At 48.4% G+C, this 6,000-nt stretch overlaps 3 long non-coding RNA genes across 3 annotated transcripts; all 3 read left to right on the top strand.

The window, feature by feature from the left end:
- The first annotated feature begins 1,068 nt into the window (after positions 1-1,068).
- LOC143755222 (uncharacterized) lies at positions 1,069-1,514 on the top strand. The gene is made up of 3 exons (XR_013209476.1): positions 1,069-1,207; positions 1,303-1,370; positions 1,469-1,514. It is a non-coding gene; the product is annotated as an uncharacterized LOC143755222 (long non-coding RNA).
- A 9-nt stretch (positions 1,515-1,523) lies between these two features.
- On the top strand, positions 1,524-2,044 carry LOC143754172 (uncharacterized). The gene is made up of 3 exons (XR_013208470.1): positions 1,524-1,651; positions 1,886-1,947; positions 2,029-2,044. It is a non-coding gene; the product is annotated as an uncharacterized LOC143754172 (long non-coding RNA).
- Positions 2,045-2,055: 11 nt separating this feature from the next.
- LOC143753668 (uncharacterized) lies at positions 2,056-2,537 on the top strand. The gene is made up of 3 exons (XR_013207832.1): positions 2,056-2,222; positions 2,304-2,457; positions 2,526-2,537. It is a non-coding gene; the product is annotated as an uncharacterized LOC143753668 (long non-coding RNA).
- The last annotated feature ends 3,463 nt before the right edge of the window (positions 2,538-6,000 follow it).

Raw genomic sequence — 6,000 nt, 5'->3', positions numbered from 1 at the left:
GGAACCGGGGATTGAACCACCAACCTTTCGGTTTGTAGATAACCTACATGAACCACTGAGCCACTGCCGCCCCATTTCAGGCCTTTCTGTGTTGCCAAGTTAATGGTATGCGCAAAGCATTTAATGTGAGGTGACAGATTTGCCTCTGCTCCAGCTATTGCCATATTACTGGCATTATCGGTGACCAGTGCAGGATTTTTGTCAAGTATATTCCACTCTTCACAAGCTTCTCTCAAGACTTTACCAAGATTTACCCCGGTGTGCGAGTCATTCAAAACACGTGTCTGCAGAACATAATTCTTCATTTGCCAGTCAGTGTCAATATAATGACAGGTCAAAGTTACATAACCTTCGGTTGTACAGGATGTCCATCCATCTGTAGTGATTGCGACTCATTCTGCATCAGTTAGTGTATGCTGTATTTTCTCTTTCACTTGTCTGTACAGCTTCGGAATGCAACTTTTACTGAAGTGCTGTCTTGATGGAATGCTATATTTCGGCTCCAGAGTATGTAGTAGGTGACGAAAGCCTTCATTTTCAGCTACATTGTAGGGCCTCATATCCTTGCATATAAAAAAAAGCGATCGCGGACGTAATGCTTGTTGCTCTTTTGGAGTTGTGGGCTAATGTCGGGGCGAAGAAGTTCTTCATGCATGGGGGTGAGAGAGGCTGTTTTTCTTCAGCTAAATTAACGTTACTCTCCTCGATTCCGTGTTTTCTTTTCAGATGCACTGACAAGTTTGTGGTGTTTCCCGAATATTTTAGCTTGTACTGGCAATGTGTACACATAACATGGGTTTTATTTACCTGGGGCTCGTTCTTCGTACGTTGCTTAAAACATCCGAGATCAAATGAGACATCCAAGATGATATCATCGTGCTAATCATGATCCGGCTAATTGGGTTCTTCGAACACACCTGTTGTTTATGATTAGTATCGCTGGATTGAGTTATCTGAGATAATTGCGCGTTCATGCGCTGGGTTAAAAGGGGATATGTATCGATAGTAGAAACAATGATCAGCAACGCTGCTATTGGCTGTTCAGCATGGCCAAAGAACGCACCCAGTTTTTCTCCCAAGGAGAACAAGAGCTTTTAATGGAAGGTTATGCCGAATTTGAATCTTTAATTAAAACGACAGGGAACACCTCGAAGTCTGCAAAATCCAGGAGAGAGGGCTGGCAAAAAGTAGCAGACAAATTAAATGCGTAAGTGCTGTCCATGGTAGATGTTTCTATCACTTTCTACAGTATGTATTTTTGCATTTTAATAATTTCATATTTATTTTGTTCTTTTATGTCAGAGCCTCCGCGGGACCCACTAGAACATGGGGACAAGTAAAAGTGAAGTACAAGAATATTCTACAAAATGGTAGCCTTTAATTCTTATACTGTCTTTATTTTAAAAAGCCAATTTTTTCCTCTTTTTAAAAGCCACTGTTAAATAATGTGTTTGTCTGTTTATAACAGCCACCAAGAAAAAGGCTGAAAAAAAAAAAACAGGTGGTGGTCCTGCATCACCACAATATACCCCAGCAGAGGAGCTGGCCCTTGGGTTGAATGAAAACCGACCCATTGTGGAGGGCATCCCTGGGGGCAGCTCTTCCTCAGACCCAAAGCCAGGGACCAGTAGCAGCAACACCTTTATTACTGGTAGGCTAAATGAGTTTTCAATTCTCTTAGTACACTGTAAAATTATTTGTTGCTGCATTAAATGAAGTATAATCCAAATGGCTTGTACAGTAATTTAAACCGTTTGTGAAAGTGAAAACTTCTAAACTTTTAGTTAATATAAAATATATTGCCATGAGTTATTGATCACATTATATTTTTTACAGTGTAGTTAATTGTAATGACAATGTTTTTTTGTTCCCCTCTTTTGTGCAGTTTTACATAATACACCAACACTTTTACCTGTTCCCAAGCAAGTGGTGGCTGAAGCATATGCAGTAAGTTGTGTACTTTTTCTAACTTGCATAAAGGGAAGAAAGTGCAACACTTTGTAATACCCATTTATTTCCATTGCACAGGACAGTGAAGAAACCATCTCAGATGACTGTCCTTTGGAGGAAGAACCTGTAAGTGCATAAATAACTTTACACTAATTTGTATATACTTGTGTACCTATTCTTTCTGTCTGCAATATGAGTTGCAGGAGTCCACACCTACAGAAAGGCCTACAGAAAGGCCTACAGAAGAGTCTGCACAAAGAACTGATACAGAGGTGGACAGTGTTGTACTTTTACTTTTTACTTTTGTTGCATGAGGCATGTTTTGACCCTTTTTCTTTCACAAAATGACAAAGGGTGACATCCGTTCCCTATATAAACGGCATCTTCAACAAAAAATCGAGTATTTTGACCTGAAAAAACACAAATTAAGAGGAGAAATTGAACTTGACAACTTGAAAAAGAGAAAAATTGCACTAGAGATAGAGTTGCTTCAAAAGGACCTTCAGAGTAAGTGCTAATACATCATTTGACACATAGAAGTATTGCTGACTTTACATAACTATCTCTTATTGCAGGCAAAGGATGACTTGTTGGCTTTTCTTTATAAAGAATTGTTTAAATAAAACTCCAGGAACTACGCATTTTTGTCTTGTCTTTTATTACACATTCAAAAATGGTGTTCCACAATTCTGTCCCGTGCAGCTCTGCCACTAGGTTGGTCCAAGTGCATCATCAGGCTGCACCCCCACCACAGGGGTCCTCTCCTTTCTGATAGTGGCAATGTTATGCAATATGGCACATGCAACAATTATGTCACAGGCCCTGTCAGGTGCAACCCTCAGACCCTTCAGACACTGAAATCTTTCCTTTAGTTGCCCAAAGGTAATTTCAATGCGTGCCCTTGCGTCATGAAGTACTGCCTGCAGGCATAGCCCCGGTCACCAAGCAGGACCCCGTCAAAATTCCCTGTATAATGGAAAAATGCAGTTTTGTTAGGCTCAGCATAAGTGTGTGTAATACTGTGAGCTTGACATTCATACTGTGAGCTTGACATCCAGCGCCCCCGTGCAAGCCTCTACACCTTCTTGCCTGGAAGGACGATAGGAGGAGGCTTACACAGAGTGAGTCTGACACTGTTGTTCCGTGATAACCCATACAGTGAGATATTGGATAACACTGGGAAGCGTGCCCTTCTGTTTAGGAAGGAACGCTGCGGAAGCCACTTCTTCAAAGAGTTATGTGGAAATACATATGGACTAGCCCGAAGGCTGTACTGCATATGAAATTATGCGTGACTTAGCCCAAAGGAAAGACATGGGCTTTCGATAGAAGCAGCCGTGGAAATATACACATATGGGATCCCGTAGGGTCACACATATGGAACCCAGCCCAGATCCGGTTCTCAAGGATTCAGCGGATAAGGGCCTGGCGCCGGACGCTTTTTACTCTGGAGCAATAAGGGTGCACAGTAGGGTGCAGCAAGCAGACAGAGCGAGGCCTCTCAGTGCTTCTACCCGTCTAGGGTGAGAACACGGGAGGAGACCGGCTCTACACGAAGGCTATAGTATCTAGCGAACGTGTTAGGTGTGGCCCAGCCCGCAGCTCTACAGATATCTGTTAACGAGGAGCCAAGTGCCAGCGCCCAGGAGGATGCAACGCCTCTCGTGGAGTGTGCATGCAACCTGAGCGGGCAGGGCACGCCTTGAGCTTGGTAAGCCAGGTCTGTGTCTGTTACACCGCTGGTTTTAAGGCCAGCGGCAGAACACAAACAAAATGAAACAAAGGATTTACCACCCGGCCCTCTTCCGGGGGAGGGAGCAAAGCAGTCATCGTCTCCTGGAGAGCAGTCCCTTCCACCTCTGGGTCGCCCGTCCTAGGGCCGCTTACCCATGACTTTGCCGCCCCTCTTGGCGGGGGCCTGGACGGGGGGGGGCGCCCTGCCTGCCTGCCTGCCTGCCTGCCTGCGACTGGCTCCACGGCACCCTGCCTGCGACTGGCTCCACGGCACCGCTTAGATGCAGCCTGCTGCTGCGGCGCGGGAGCAGGGGCAGACGCAGGCGGACGCCCACGGCGACGAGCAGACCAGGGAGCCGCGGGCGGTGGGCTGGAGGCAGCAGCTGACCGCCGAGGCAGGATGTGTCTAATGGCCTCAGTCTGCTTCGGCACAGCCGAGACCTGCTGGGCGAAATTCTCGACCGCGTCGCCGAAGAGGCCGGTCTGGGACACGGGGGAGTTAAGGAACCTGATCTTGTCGGTCTCCCGCATGTCAGCCAGACACAGCCAGAGGTGGCGTTCCTGGACCACCAGTGTGGACATCGCACGACCCACTGACCGCGCAGTGACCTTCGTCGCACGGAGCGCGAGGTCAGTTGCAGCACAAAGTTCTTGGAGAACTAGTGGATCATGACCACCCTCGTGCAGGTCCTTCAGTGCCTTGGCCTGATGAACCTGCAACAACGCCATGGGGTGCATGGTAGAGGCAGCTTCCCTACAGGCCTTGTAAGCCTTGCCGGTCAGGCAAGTTGCATAGCAACGGCCCATTCCACTGGCGGGATAAGCGTGTATCCCTTAGCTGCCCCGCCATCAAGGGTGGTGAGGGAGGAGGAGCCACCGAGATGGTTTCTGGCAGTAAAAGGTGCCGTCCACGTCCCTGTGAGCTCCTCATGCATCTCCGGGAAGAAAGGCACTGGGGTGGGTTGCTGAGAACCAGCGTGCGCCACCCCGAGATACCAATCGTCCAACCTCGAGGGCTCGGGACACGGTGGAGGGTTCCACACGAGCCCGATCCTGTTGGCGGCCCGGGAAAGCATGGCCATCATCTCCGGGTCCGACTCGGGCACCGCTGGCACACCTGAAGGAGGCAGCGGCTCCGAGCCGTCATCCGCGGAGAGGTCTGACCCACCCTCCGATGCAGCGATCGACACCGGGTCGTCGCAGGGAGCGCCGAACGAAACGACCGGTACATCTCGAGGATGGTCCAGAACGTTCCGTTGGCAGCTCAACTGGTTGCAGAGCATTAAAGGAGTAAGGTTTCGTAGGGGGTTGGTGCACCGAAAAAAGCGCACTCACTGTAATCCTCAGGTCACCCGTGTCACTGCCCGAAGCAACCCGCGAAGGGGGGTTGGAACGAGGTGCAGGCACGGGGACTCCGCCCCTTTGCATGGTCATCTTCCCACAATGGGTACATGACTCATCCAGGAACGCTGCATGTGCGTGTTCGAGGCCCAGACACACGAGGCAGCGATCGTGACCATCCCGAGACCCCAGGTAACGACCGCATCCAGAAACACACAGATAGAACGTCATCTTGAAAAAGACGCAAACTATCTGTGTAAGCTCTTTTAGGAACTACTCTCACTGGTGCTGAAAAACACAGGGGAACAGTCACAGCGATCACAGACGGGAATGTGCACCCGTCTGTGCGCTGAATCTCTCGTTGGAGGTCTTACCAGCCGTTACAACAGCCTTTGAGCGCTCTGAGGCGCACCTTACCAGCTGTTATAACAGCTTTTGAGCGCTCGAAGCGCACCTTACCAGCTGTTAAAACAGCTCTTTCTTTTTGCTCAGTTTAAAACATAAACAAGAAAGAAAGAGAGAGAGAGAGAGACTTCTCGCACTGTCGTGTTGTCACGCCCGCACCGCTGAAGGAGAGGTTCAGAGAGGCTTGTAATAGCAGACTTCGACTGAAGCAGAGGCATCGAAGTGTTTGGCTCCGAAGCAAAAAGCTAGTGTGCAATCGCACCATCCGCTCGTTTGTACCCGCGCTAACGCGGGCGCGCAGCTGATGCAAATGATTGCACGCCAATGTGTATTGGCTTGTTTTAGTTTCACTCGAAGTAGATTGGCCTCTCTAGCGAGATTCCTATTGGTCAGTCATGACCTACGTTGTAGTGACTGACCGATAGGGAATCAATGTTAGACACACAAAGAGAACTCCACAGATTGTATAAAACATACATCAGAAAGAGCTTTATTGCCAAGTGTGCTTGCACACACAAGGAAATTTCCTTGGTACTGAAGCTTCCAGTGCACATATACAAATACAGATAC

This window comes from Siphateles boraxobius, unplaced genomic scaffold (genome assembly GCF_051911475.1).
Source record: "Siphateles boraxobius isolate OS27281-9 unplaced genomic scaffold, OSU_SipBor_1 1, whole genome shotgun sequence".
NCBI classification, from domain to species: domain Eukaryota; kingdom Metazoa; phylum Chordata; class Actinopteri; order Cypriniformes; family Leuciscidae; genus Siphateles; species Siphateles boraxobius.
Note: the sequence above shows the minus strand (reverse complement) of the source record. Positions and strands in the feature narration are given on the sequence as shown.